The following is a 15,412-nucleotide window of genomic DNA, read 5'->3' on the forward strand; positions in this document are numbered from 1 at the left end:
AAGTTGGCTTAAAGCTCAACATTCAGAAAATGAAGATCATGGCATCTGGTCCCATCACTTCATGGCAAATGGATGGGGAAACAGTGGAAACAGTGGCTGACTTTATTTTTCTGAGCTCCAAAATCACTGCAGATGGTGATTGCAGCCATGAAATTAAAAGACGCTTACTCCTTGGAAGAAAAGTTATGACCAACCTAGATAGTATATTCAAAAGCAGAGACATTACTTTGCCGACTAAGATCCATCTAGTCAAGGTTTTGGTTTTTCCCGTGGTCATATATGGATGTGAGAGTTGGACTGTGAAGAAGGCTGAATGCCAAAGAATTGATGCTTTTTAAAAAATTTTATTAATTTTTTACAATACTGTATTGGTTTTGCCATACATTGACATGAATCCGTCACAGGTGTACATGAGTTCCCAATCCTGAACCGCCCTCCCACCACCCTCCCCATATCATCTCTCTGTGTCATCCCAGTGCACCAGCCCCAAGCATCCTGCATCCTGTATTGAACCTAGACTGGCGATTCATTTCTTATATGATAGTATACATGTTTCAATGCCATTCTCCCAAATCTTCCCACCCTCTCCCTCTCCCACAGAATCCAAAAGTCTGTTCTATACATCTGTGTCTCTTTTGCTGTCTCGCATACAGGGTTATAACCCTGAATTGATGCTTTTGAACTGCGGTGTTGGAGAAGACTCTTGAGAGTCTTCTTGGACTGCAAGGAGATCCAACCAGTCTATTCTGAAGGAGATCAGCCCTGGGATTTCTTTGGAAGAAATGATGCTAAAGCTGAAACTCCAGCACTCTGGCCACCTCATACAAAGAGTTGACTCATTGGAAAAGACCTTGATGCTGGGAGGTATTGGGGGCAGGAGGAGAAGGGGACAACAGAGGATGAGATGGCTGGATGGCATCAGTGACTCGATGGACGTGAGTCTGAGTGAACTCCGGGAGTTGGTGATGGACAGGGAGGCCTGGTGTGCTGCAATTCATGGGGTCGCAAAGAGTCAGACACAACTGAGTGACTGAACTGAACTGAACTGATGACTTCTTTGTCCCAAAAACCTATTATGTGTAACTCCTTGGAGCACCTCTGTGTTATGCCAGATGAGACATTGCCTGATTCATGAGTCATTTAATAAATTCAATTAGATCTTAAAAAAAAATGCTAATCTTTACTCTGAAATGAACTGAGTATCTGTCTATCCCACCCCCACCTTCCCCTCAGTTCATTTGTTGAAATTGTAATTCCCAATGTTGATGTTATTAGGAAGTGTGGCCTTTGGGAAGTAATTAGGTCATAAGGGTGGAGCCTTCATGAATGAGATTAATGCCTTTATAAAAGGGAGCCCAGAAAATAGTCTGCAATCTGGAAGAGGACTCTTATGAGAACCAGACATAACACCCTGACCTTAGACTTTGGCTTCCAAGACTGTGAGAAATAAATTTTCATTGTTTATAAGCCCAAACTAAGTCCTCTCTAATTCATGTGGAAAGATTCTTGGTTTTTACCTACTGTGGTGGGCAATCTTGACTGACAGCTATAGAGATCTCAACTTATAGATGAGCAAGTGGCTATCTCAGATTATAAATTCCTATGATTAGATGTAACCATTTGATGAAATTATGGCAACAGTATGTAAGTGAAAATGATGTTTACTTTCCAGAAAGCATGTTCAACTCAAAATGAAGGTGTATGCCTTCTTCAAAACTTTCTCCTCTGATGGCTGAAATGCAGATGTGATGGTTAGAATTGATTAGGATCTTGGGAAATCAGTTGAAATTCACATGATGAGAATGACAGAGGAACAAAATAGAGGAAATCAGAGTCCCTGAGGATCATTAAGTCCCATTTACCTCCAAAATTCATTTACTTCAGCAATAAATAATTGTTTATCTTGTTTAAAGCATTTCTACTTTGGGATTTCTGTCACTGCTTAAGCCTACATTGTATGTGTTCTCAGTCATATCTGACTCTTTGCAACTCCATGGACTATAGCTTGCCAGACTCCTCTGTCCCTGGAATTTTCCAGGCAAGAATACTGGAGTGAGTTGCCGTTTCCTATTCCAGGGGATCTTCCTGGCCCAGGGATCAAACCCACATAATAAGCGTCTCCTGCACTGGCAGGCAGATTCTTTACCACTGCACCACCTGGGAAGCCCCACGCTTACTTTGTTCAAGGGTAAAATAAGCAAAAATTGAAAAAGTTGCATCTAACGATCCCACCATAGATGGACGACGGTTGGAATATTGAATATTTTAAACTTTAGTACTTCTCAGTCATGAGACTATGTAAAGTTTCCTTATATGGCACCTCTTGCATTTCAGAAAACTTTGCAGATGTGTCCTTATTTGGTCCTTATGGCAAACTTGTACAGGGAACAGGAAAAGTATTAATGACCTCATTTTAAAGATGAGGGAACTGTGACTCAGAAGAATGATCACACACTCAAGCTTTATCGAACAGGGTGGTAATATATTCAGGGCTAAAATCCAGGCCATCCTGGTTCAGAGATTTTCCTACCACAGCTTTTTAAAAGAGTATTTTATTTATTTATTTTTTGTTATTTTTGGGTGTGCTGGCTCTTTGTAGCGGCACTCAGATTTCTCTTGTTGAGGAGCTCGGGCTAGAAGTTATGGTGTTCATGCTTAGCTGCCTGTGGCTTGTGGGATCTTTGCATCCTGACCAGGGTTCAAACCCACATTCCTTGCACTGGAAGGTGGATTCGTAACCACCAGACCACCAGGGAAGTCTTCCTCCCACAGTTCTTGAGTGGCAACTCATGCTTTCCCCGGCACTCAGTGATCATGAGAAACGTTAATCAGGATTCCATGTTTTTTGTCTTAGCAACTTAAGTTTGCACCTACCCCAACTGATAAAGGAGATTTATTCTTTTCAGAAGCACCTGACTGAAAGGATCAAGTCTGAGAGTCTTGGGCTCTGACTCTGTTCTAACTTATCTGTTAAAAGAAAACAGTAGATAAAAAAAGTTCCCTCCAAGGAGTGCATTCTCTCTAGGGAGCCATCTAGCACTGATATCTTCTCACTGGTGTCGAGAATCTAACCAACATACACACATCTGTTTGCTCCCTGTTTTTGGAGAAATTATAAAGAATTGAGAGAATGTCTATTAGTTTAAAAGAAGAAAATGCTTCCATTAGAAATCTGTGGGTACTCTACAGCAGGAATCCTTATCTGAGAATAAATATTACCAAAACTTTGTATGAATTGGGAATGATTTCACTTTCTATCAGTTTCCATGGCAACAGGATTGCAATATTTAGCAAATAAAAACGTGAAATGCCCAAATAAGTCTGAACTTCAGGTAAGTTATGAATATTTTTTTTTAGTATCAATGTGTCCCTTGCAATATTTGGAAAATTCTAAGAATTATTTGTTGTTTATCTGAAATTCTAGTTTAACTGGGTGTCTCGAATTTTATCTGGCAATTGTTTGTGGGGTAGATACCAGAGACTGGCTTGTTTACCAACTATTCAGCCTCTTTTTAGTTCCTCAGTGTGCCAGGGAAGCTGTAAAGCCTGTTGCTTGTGATTTAGGTACTGTCAATCTGATGCTGTTGTTTAAAACTTATATTCAGAACTGAGTTACACAGTAAGAGAAAAAAGCATGAAGCTCCAGCTCCTTGGTGCAGTGCATATAGAGGCAGTGTTCCTTCTCTTTTGCAAGCTGCTTGCTGGTCGTGGCAGGAGGAACAGCATTTTGGGGTGTCCAGTTCTATGTGACAGCCTCAAGACACCTCTGGAAACAGTCCAGAGTCTGTTTCCTCCACCATTGCCTCAGTCCAGGAATAAATGCCATCCGGCTTAATCTAGTTGGAATGGTTTCTTTTCTTTGTAACTGGACCATGACTGATACAGTTCTTAAATTATTTTAAATATTAAATGGAAGGGGAAAAATGAGATGTTCTCTGTTTTTAAGCTTATAAACAACATTTATTAAATAAAGCAATATAGCCTTCATTCTACCACCCTAAGTAATCCTGTATTTCAGTTCATCAAAAAAATCATTTTGGTGTTCCTTCCAGTCCTAGTTCTTATGCAGACATTGGTTTTCTTATTGTAATCATCATGCAGATACAATTTTGCATTCTACTTTCCTCCCTTAACATTATTCCATGAATATTTTCAGTATTGTTGCATAGTTTCCATAATCACTTTAATGACTGTATAACTAACAGTTCTTCTAGTTGATGTATCATGATTCACTTAATTATTCTCTGATTTTTGGATGTAAAGGGGTTTTTTGCTATTATAAATAATTCTTTAGTTAATAAGAAGTTTTTTTTTCTTCTTTGGAATTATTTCCTTAAGATAAATTCTCAGCAGAGGGATAACTAGGTCAAAGGCTGTGAACACTCTGTGTCTCCTAAAATGTTTTTCTCAAATTGCTTTCCACAAGAGATGTGACGATTTTAACTGGGAGGCAAATTTCATGGGTGATTGAATTAAGGAAAGTCAGTGAAAGCTAAACATCCTTCAGAATGTATATGACCCAGCTGTACACACCCCACAAAAAGGAGAAATGCATGGAACATGTGACCAAAGAAATAAAGACATATAAGAAAGATTTGTTTTTAATAGAACATGATCCTCTCTGGTGCTTTAATTGAACTATATCTTACTTACTTTAGAATTTATAAGCGTGTCTTTGCAAAAAGAGCCAGAAGTTGCTCCTCTGGTCTTCCTCCTTTTGGTCACACTTTCCTAAACTTTGTTTCTCACTCAGTGAATGGAGCAACCCATCAAGAATATGTTTCTTTTATTAATGCAAATTAATAACAAGTGCTCGTTATTTGTTTTAAGATTTGACTCAGAAATACTGGTGTTGATACCCTTGTGATATACAGTTGGCTTCTTGTGAAGAGAAAGAGAAGAGAACTTTACTTATTTTTAACTAAACTGTTCTTCAAATTTTCTTTCAAAGATTTTCAAATTTGGAGGTATTTCCCAGCGCCCCCACCCCCCCAGTCACTCAATGTAATCTAGACTTTTGATTGTCGTGTCCTTTTATTTTCTCACCAAAACGACCTGCAATGAGGCTTTTTCGGTTTTCAACTCTAATTAGCTGGAGGTAGTTTTCAGGGGAGAATGCTTCATGTAGAAGAACCTCGGTAATTCCCATTGGAAGATGGTAATTTGGGTCCTCTTTTGAACCATCAAAATAGAACATGTTTTCAAGTATCAGATCTCATTAAGACACATTGCAATCCTGGACAATTTTGGACAGAACTGGCTACTTAATTATCATGATGGTAGATGACTACTTTTTGTTAGAGTTGACCAATTTTTCTTATAGTGATCTGACTCCATAGGGCATGGAAACAGTATATTTTTCTGTTAAGGACCAGATAGTAAATGCTTTCAGTTTTGCAGGCCATAAAATCTCTGTTCCAGTTAGTTAGCTCCACTCTTGTAGCAAGAAGGCAGCAATAGAGAATATATGTAAATGGATGGATGTGACCATGTTCCAATAAAAACATATTTACAAAATCAGGCTGCAGGGCCACTTGGACAGCTGGCTGTAGTCCAGCAACCCCTGACTTCAGGAATCTGGCTTCAGATGGCCGTCATAGTAATCCAACTTTGTTTCACAAATCTCTTAACACTAATAAGATTAACAGCTTTACAATGAAAAAAATTAATAAGAAAAAGAAGACTTGGTTTAATGATGATAGCTTAAAGGTTGTGTATGAGATAATCTGGAAGCAGTAACAAGGGACACCAATACTTAGAAATAAAATTGGAAGAGCTATCCAGAATTTGAAAGAGCTTTGGAAAAGGGATTCCCACCCAAAACCTAGAACAAGGATGGAAGTAGCTGACCAGCCTCAGGAATAATACCTATGCCCTAGCCCTCACTCCATCATGGTATTTCTTCTCTCGGTGTCTGAGTCAATCTAAGGACAGAGTTAATGACCTTTCGACTGTGCTTTTTACTGGCTAGAATGGACCAACATCATTAGAGTTCTTGTGGCAGATAGCTAACACTGCACACTCCACCCCACTCCAATGTGGAAACCCGGGGAACTGTATTAAAGGTTGAGTCTCTTGGGTGAGGAGAATGGGGGTAGATATCATTCCTCATCCTCTGTAAATGCCAATCAGTGGGAGAGTATAACAACAGCTAGACGTGCTTGTTAAGCCTCCTTGAATTTTTTACTTCAAGTTTAGGCAATCAACTCTCTTTAGTAGTACATGTTTATTATTTATTGTGTGTTAGGACATGCTAAGCTATCCTACTTATAGTAAATATAATCCATGTAATAATAGGCCAACTGATGTGAAGAGCTGACTCATTTGAAAAGACCCTGATGCTGGGAAAGATTGAGGGCAGGAGAAGAAGGAGATGACAGAGGATGAGATGGTTGGATGGCATCACCGTCTCAATGGACATGGGTTTGGGTGGACTCCAGGAGTTGGTGATGGACAGGGAGGCCTGGTGTGCTGCAATTCATGGGGTCGCAAAGAGTCAGACACGACTGAGTGACTGAACTGAACTGATTGGATATACCTGGAGGTCTATGTAGTACTGAACATACAGTTTTCAATTCTTACAGCAACTCTATTAAGTGGGGAATCTTATTATTCACATTTTATAAGCAAGGAAACAGAGGCCCCTAGAGTTTAGGGAGCTGAATTACCCACTGAATGTGGACCGTTACACACGCAGTGTTCTTGACTGTAAGGCTCTTAAATATGACGTACTGTCTGTTTTGGTTCATTAGGAAATGAGACCTTTTTTTCTATTACATCCAGTAAGCAAGCAGGCAAAAGTGAAAAATAGAACACCTCCTGTTATGTCAGAGATGTCTGGTCATCTTCAAAAATGGTCATCTAAAAATAGTAGCCCTTGAAAATGAGGAACCTGGGAAGTAAGACTTTCTTGCGTGCACAGGAATGCTGACGTGTCTATACTTCTGCTGCCTGTTCACTGAGGAACGTGCATCCTCATGGGTGAAGGTGGGCATCCCTCCGGGGGTGGAGTCCTGGAGAGGTGAAAAACAATGTGGATTCCACAGAGAATAATGATTCTGCTTGTGCTCTCTGCAGAAGAAATAGCATGCATACTGCCTCTCAGTCTGAGCAATATCCTTTGGCTTCTCCTCCTGCCATTAGACCCTCCAGTGGCTGGTTTTCTTCTATTCCTTAGAATTGTCTCGATTCTCATCCTCTCTAGCTGTGCCTTGGTGTCTGTCCTTGTTCCATGATATTGTGTATTAATGTATATACGTGGAATCCAGAAAAATGGTATAAATGTGAAACTATTTGCAAAGCAGAAATAGAGACACAGATGTAGAAAACAAATGTATGGACACCAAGGAGGAAAAAGAGGCGTGGGATGAATTGGGAGATTGTGGTTGACATGCACTGCTATATATAAAACAGATAACTAATAAGAACATTTTCTTACTGTTCATGGGGTTCTTAAGGCAAGGATACTGACGTGATCTGCCATTCCCTTCTCCAGTGGACCACATTTTGTCAGAAGTCTCCAGTAGTCATGTATGGATGTGAGAGTTGGACCATAAAGAAATCTGAATGCTGAAGAATTGATGCTTTTGAACTGTGGTGTTAGAAAAGACTCTTGAGGGTCCCTTGGATTTCAGGGAGATCGAACCAGTCAATCCTAAAGGAAACTAGTCCTGAATATTCATTGGAAGGACGGATGCTGAATGGGAAGCTCCAATACTTTGGCCACTTGTTGTGAAGAACTGACTCATTGGAAAAGACCCTGATGCTGGGCAAGGTTGAAGGCAGGAAGAGAATGGGAAGACAGAGGATGAGATAGTTGGAGGGCATCACCAACTCGATGGACATGAGTTTGAGCAAGGTCTGGGAGTTGGTGATGGACAAGGAAGCCTGGTGTGCTTCAGTTCATGGGGTCACAAAGAGTCAGGGTCACCCTGAGTCAGACACGACCTGGGGGGCTAGACTGAAATGAATGAGAACCTACTCTATAGCACAGGGAACTCTATTCATTGCTCTATGGTGACCTAAATGGGAAGGAAATCCAAAAAAGAGGGGCTGTATGTATACGTATTGCTGATTCATTTTGCTGTACAGCAGGAACTAACGTAACACTGGAAAGCAAGTATACTCCAATAAAAATTAAAAAAAGAGAAAAATCAGAAAACCAAAACAATTATTAGAGATGTTAATTTTTCTTTTAATTGGAGTGAATTCTCTAAATTTCAGAGGTTGAGGTGAACATGGGGGTGGGGGAAGAACTAAATGAACAAGCCAAGCTGCTTAGTTCCCCTGTGTTTCACGGGAACTTACCTTTTGGCAGAGCTGATTTCCAGGTTCTAAAATTCCATGAGTGACAAAATATCAAAAACATTCAGGTGTCATTTACAGCTTGGCCAAGTTATAAATTTTGTCTGGTTAAGGATATTGAAAAGCAAGAACAAACGGAAGTAATCATCATAACCACTATCGTTTCATAATAGAAAGAACATTTTCAACACTAAAGTGGCCACAATCTCAGAAAAAGAACAATGCTTTAAGTTGAATTAATTTTGTTAAAAAAAAAAAACCCGCTACATTGTCCTTGTATTTTTCATTTTGCTTCTGACAGCTTATAACTTAATTTTTCTGGCCCAGGTCCAAGGCCTGGTGTTTGGGAAGTGCTGGTATAATGGAAAGAATCTTATTTTGGAGTCAGACAGGCCTGGCTTCAAATCCTGGCTTCTGCATGTGACCTTGAGCAACTCAGACAATGAGTCTGAAGCTCTCCTAATGGGGAGAACTGGGAGGTCCTCAGGAGGTCCCTGGGAATGCAACCCGGGTTTGATCCCTGGGTCAGTAGGTATCTTGGAGAAGGGAATGGCAATCCACGCCAGCTGTGTGCACACCTCGTGAGGCCCTGTTCCTGACTGACGTCTACTCTGTCTTTCTTTTCTCCATTATGTGTAATAGCTGTTGAACAAGGAACAAAGCAAACTTACCATGAAAGCTATTTTTAATTTTTTATAAAATATTTTATATATTTATTTGGCTGCCCCAAGTCTTAGTTGCTGCATGTGGGATCTTCAGCCTTCATTGTGGCATGCAGGGTCTTTCACTGTGGCATGCAAACTCTTAGTTGCAGCGTGCGGGGTCTAATACCCTGACCAGGGATTGAACCTGGGCCCCCTGCATTGGGGTCTTACCACTGGATCACCACAGAAGTCCCTTGATGGTTTTTATTGATATATAAGCATATGAGTTATTTGAATTGTAGGCTTTCTGTAAATTCACAAATACCAGCTAGTTAAAAATGACTCTGGTGATTTCTAAATTATGCCTTCAAAATAATTTCTAAGATTATTTTGAATGATTGGCCAATGAACCAAAGGAAAGTAAAACAAACACAATCAAACATGTGGGTAAATGTGGTCCAGTTCTTGGACCCTGGGCTATCACACCTCTGTTAGTGTGAAGACTGATTGACTGTATCATCTGAAAGGACTCTCACTCCCTGACTACACTTAACTGGGCTGCTCGGAGCCCTCTTCACTACTAGGCCTTATCTTTGGCCTGTCAGCCTAGTTCAGCAAGAATCCTGCCAAACCAGTTTAATAGGGGGTCCCTGTATCCTTGACACCAAACCAAATTCCTCATAACTTTCTTTCTACTCCCTCGCCCTACCCATTGGCTACAAATACCCAGCTGCTATTGGTTTCCACAGTTATGTTCAATCTCTCTCTGTTACTGAATCTCCAATACTTTGGCCACCTGATGGATGGGAAGAGCCATTTCATTGGAAAAGACTTTGATGTTGGGAAAGATTGAGGGCAAAAGGAGAAGAGGGTGGCCGAGGATGAGAATGAGATGGTTAGATAGTATCACTGACTTCAACTGATATGAATTTGAACAAACTCCGGGAGACAGTGGAAGACAGAGGTTCTTGGCATACTGCAGTCCATGGGATCGCAAACAGTGAGACACGATTTAGTGACCGAACAACAACAACAACAATGACCTCTACTGAGATCAGCTCAGTTCAGTTCAGTCGCTCAGTGTGTCCGACTCTTTGTGACCCCATGAATCGCAGCACGCCAGGCCTCCCTGTCCATCACCAACTCCTAGAGTTCACCCAAACTCATGTGAATCAAGTCGGTGATTCCATCCAGCCATCTCTGTTGTCTCCTTCTCCCCCTGCCCCCAATCCCTCCCAGCATCAGGGTCTTTTCCAATGAGTCAACTCTTTCATGAGGTGGCCAAAGTACTGGAGTTTCAGCTTCAGCATCAGTCCTTCCAATGAACACCCAGGAATGATCTCCTTTAGAATGGACTGGTTGGATCTCCTTGCAGTCCAAGGGACTCTCAAGAGTCTTCTCCAACACTTCAGTTCAAAAGCATCAATTCTTCAGTGCTCAGCCTTCTTCACAGTCCAACTCTCACATCCATACACGACCAATGGAAAAACCAGAGCCTTGACTAGTTGGACCTTTGTTGGCAAAGTAACATCTCTGCTTTTTTAATATGCTATCTAGGTTGGTCATAATGTTCCTTCCAAGGAGCAAGTGTCTTTTAATTTCATGGCTGCAGTCACCACCTGCAGTGATTTTGGAGCCCCCCCAAAATAAAGTCTGACACTGTTCCCACTGTTTTCCCATCTATTTCCCATGAAGTGATGGGATCAGATGCCATGATCTTTGTTTTCTGAATGTTGAGCTTTAAGCCAACTTTTTCACTCTCCTCTTTCACTTTTATCAAGAAGCTTTTTAGTTCCTCTTTACTTTCTGCCATAAGGGTGGTGTCATCTGCATATCTGAGGTTATTGATATTTCTCCCGGCAATCTTGATTCCAGCTTGTGCTTCCTCCAGCCCAGTGTTTCTCATGATGTACTCTGCATAGAAGTTAAATAAGCAGGGTGACAATATACAGCCTTGACATACTCCTTTTCCTATTTGGAACCAGTCTGTTGTTCCATATCCAGTTCTAACTGTTGCTTCCTGACCTGCATACAGGTTTCTCAAGAGGCAGGTCAGATGGTCTGGTATTCCCATCTCTCTCAGAATTTTCCACAGTTTATTGTGATCCACACAGTCAAAGGCTTTGGCATAGTCAATAAAGCTGAAATAGATGTTTTTCTGGAACTCTCATGCTTTTTCCATGATCCAGTGGATGTTGGCAATTTGATCTCTAGTTCCTCTGCCTTTTCTAAAACCAGCTTGGTCTTGAATAAAATCCTCATTTATTTTACTGTGTGCAGTGCAATTTTTCTTTGACATATTTCAAACCTACACTGTGCTGGAAAGATATAAATTAATTAAATTAATTGCTCAGTCGTGTTCGACTCTGTGATACCATGGACTATAGCCTACCAGCCTCCTCCATCCATGGAATTTTCCAGATAAGAGGTCTGGTGTGGGTTGCCATTTCCTTCTCCAGGGGATCTTCCTGATCCAGGAAAGATAAAAGAAAATATAAGATATAAGAAGATGTGGAAGGTCACTTGAGGAATTAACTCCAGTAATAGTAATAGTCAGCTGGTCTTCCCTGGTGGCTCAGATGGTAAAGAATCTGCCTGTGATATAGGACATCTGTATCCTTTGACCTGCCATCCCTGGGTCAATAAGATCCCCTGAAGAAGGTGATGGCTATCTACTCCAGTATTCTTGCCTGGAGAATTCCATGGACAGAGGAGTCTGGTGGGCTACAGTCTATGGGGTCCCAAAGAGTTGGACACGAATGAACAATTAACACTAACACTATAGTAAGTTCCAGGCTTTATAAATTATCATTTTTTAAAAAAATTTCAGGGGTTAAAACTAGATAGAGTTGCTCTAATTTGATCATCTGGGGGCAAAGAGAAGTTAATTTCCATCCCTAAGAACTAATCATTTGAGAAGGAACTGGGCAAAAGAATTTTTCACTCATGAAGTGATTGTTAAATGCCTTATATTACCATAATTATTTTCTCTAGTGCTGGGAAGACTAGCAAAGAAGCTTTCTAAAGTGCCTTCACTGATGACAGGTTTGTTATAGGTAAAAATGCCAGAGGTTTTTTCCTAGCAAGTGTGTGTCAGCACTGATGCTGCTATTAGTAATTACCTCCCCACCAACACTTTGCTTCCTGCTGCTTCATGTTGGCTTCTTAATTATGGAAAAGAAAGAATCCTGGGGGAAGGGAGAAAAAAAGGAGTTCAAAAAGTTTCCTTTTCTCTACAGAACTGCTTAAGAAACCATTTGATTTGCATTGTACCACTTTGTCCTGATTCTTGACCATCTGAGCCACCAGGGAAGCCAGTAGAATATGCCACCCCCAAATAAGCCACTTTGGCATAAGAATTGTTTTGAGCTGCGGCAACTGAGAAGAAGCAGGTACAAGAAATGTTCCCTGCTTCCCTCCTATTTGCCTAAATAGATTTTGCAGGACGTAAATGTGTCCCCCTTCTCCTCTCCATCAGCAAGGACAAAAGTTAATCCCCAGTAGTTAATCCTCAGTGCCTAAACAGCTTTAGGTTGTAGAAGGCACCAGAGAAATCTACATAATAAACAACTAACTAGTTTTTATCTGCTCCTAGCTTCCTCCCATAGATCTACCTTCCCACATTTTGTTACCTTTGAAAGTCAAAAACAGCTTTCTTTTCTCTTGCATTTCTCCATGAGTTTATAGTTCTTTATTGAAGATGCTATGTATAAGCTGGAGTTTTAAGACTTCACTTTGAGTTACTCAGTTTTCCTTGGGTATCTCCCATGCATACATGAGGTATACATATTAAAAATCTTGTTTTTCTCTTGTTAATCTCTTCTATTACAAGGGTCTCAGCCAAGAGTTGAGGGAAAATTATTTTTCCTCTTCTATTGCCATATCATTTTAGAATTTTTGAAGTTATTGCTATAGTTCTAGCACCTTGAGATAGCTGTTGGCCATTCAAGGTATTAAAATTTCCTTGGTTTCCTTTTAGCTCTGAGTTAAAACCAAATATCTCTTGATGCCCTAGACCATCACTTGATTTGATGGGGTACCCAGCTTCTTAGCCCAGGGGAGATGGCTTTTACTTCCATACTGCTCAGCCAAATACAGGGGACAGATTACAATAATCCCAAGAGCCTTCCTCCCTAGTATGAATCCCTCAAGACAGTCCTTTTTCAATTAGGATAAATAATTTTCCTCCTCTGACTGCTTTCTCTCAGATCCTTGTCCTTTGAAGCCTGGAACCAGTGTAAATGCTAATTTGAAATTAACATACAATTTATTTCTTTGCTAACCTCCCCTGGTTTACTGCCAGCTTCTTAGCTTGACCTCTCACAGATACCTTAGGCACTGATTTATTGATACTTCCTTTTTAGAGAACCCATAACTATTTTTCTCCAGGTGATGTTGGAATCTATTTAAATTCTGTCTCTTGTGTGTATGTGAACGTGGGGGTAGCGGCGGCGTGTGGGTGGTGTGCATGCATGCAGGTGTCTGTGCGAAGCAAAGGCGTTGGATTAATGTCCTGTCTGCCTCAGATACCCGTGGGAGCAGTATAAGGTTTCATCTGGAAGTTAACAGCCACTTCTTATTTATTACTATGTTTCAGAAGTTTCTGACAGTGCTCTCTCCTCAAAGGCAAGGGGTTGAAAAGACACTTGAACAGGTAGTCCCACAAGACACTACCTCAAAGACCATCCCTTTTGCTTGGGAGGACAATATTTTTTGCCAGTCATTGCGACTCTTTTCATTTTCACATGTCCTGTGTTATGCCCAGAGTCCGAGTCCCCAAAACGGAGAGAATAAGACGTCCACAGCAATGCAAAAGCATAAAAGGGGTTTATTACCAGCTCGAGCCAGGACCCATGTTTCATCCAGCACAGTGGAATCAGACAAAGGCTTGGAGCTCTGAATCACATATACTTTTATACAGATGGTTCTTTGTTTCTGTAACAGCATAGCTGATTGGTTAAACCGTAGGCGCGCGCGGGACTTTTAAACCTCGCATCCCTATCCGGATTGGCTCAGGTCTGGCACGGGCAGGGGGCCACGGGGATTTTTTTCTGATTGGTCTAGCTACACTGCCTGTGGGAATTCCCAGAGCCTCAGCTTTTCTCAGGCCTAGCTCGCCCCTTAGAGCCTGTCCTGGCTTCAGTTTGGTCCTAACATCCTGTAGCTTCTCTCTGATTAAGTGACATCTTCTCAGAATGTTGCATGTCATGTTGAAGGATTCTGTACTACTCTTTCTGCGGATCACAGTTAAATAACACCACCTGAAGGCATATTTCCTATGGTCTCAAATGGCTTCATTCCACGGACATTTCCTTTAGTTTATCATCCTTAATTAGGGTTCACTGCTATTTGGGCTTTTTATCTCTCTCTTTCATTACCTTTCTTCTTCACAAGTATTTATTAAACTTCTATTCTTTACCAGGATTGGGGCTAGAACTCATTGAGAAAAGTTAATACAAGCCATAGGATTTTCCCTCAGACAGTACGTTTACAAATGAATAAACCATATATAACAGTAGGACTTTGACCCATCATCTCTGCAGCAACCAGCCTGGAAAGTTAAACCAACACTTCTGCAGCAATCAGGCAAGGATGGTCAGGACATGGTCTATGAGTGCCAGTGTCCCTATTTATTTGTCTCCACTTCAGCTCAGGACCAACAAGAGAGAACCAAATGTGTTCTCCAAACCAATCATGTAGAATACCTGGCTTCCTGTTAGCCCAGCTCCTGCTTTCCTGTGTTAACAAATCTCTAATCAAAGCACACCTGGGGTCTTCTGTTTTGCACTATAAAGTTTTCCACTCCCTTGCCTGCTTTTGAGACTCTGTCAAATGTAAGTGATGGTGACTTACTCCCGCACTGTAGAGAGTTCTCAATAAGTAGGCCTGTTCATTCTCATTTGGATGGTCTTTGTTTATTTCCACAGTTTTCCTGAAGGTTCCACTGAGATCCACTCTGCACTGCCTGTCACTTTGATGTCTGATGCTCATGGAGGCCCCTGCATTTTGCTGCTTGGTGCTCGTTGAATCCACACTGCTGAGGTAAGCCAGCACTTGGCTGTTTTTGTGTTACTTGGCTATTTATTTTCAGTTTGGTACCGGGGTTTTGTTATTGGTTTCCAATTGTTTTGCATCCTTGGTGGAATCAAGCCACTCATTTTCATCCCCTTTTGTGCTTCCATGTTTGGTTGTATCTATAAATGTGTTGTGATAAGAAGGAGACTTACTGAATAGAACATAGGCATAGATACTTACAGGGCTTAAGACCTTTATAGGGTATAAGCCCTTTATAGGGTATAAGCCCATTGTGCAAAAGCTAGCTTCATCCACCATTGAGTTTATGGTTTCTGAAGCCAGTGTCCATTTAGAAAAAAAGAAATGTGTCAACAACAAAACTGGATAGAGGTCTCTTTCCATCTTTAATTCCTGATTTGAAAGCTTGACTTTGAGAGTTCTGAGAGCTT

Source organism: Ovis aries, chromosome 8, assembly GCF_016772045.2.
Source record: "Ovis aries strain OAR_USU_Benz2616 breed Rambouillet chromosome 8, ARS-UI_Ramb_v3.0, whole genome shotgun sequence".
Lineage (NCBI taxonomy): Eukaryota > Metazoa > Chordata > Mammalia > Artiodactyla > Bovidae > Ovis > Ovis aries.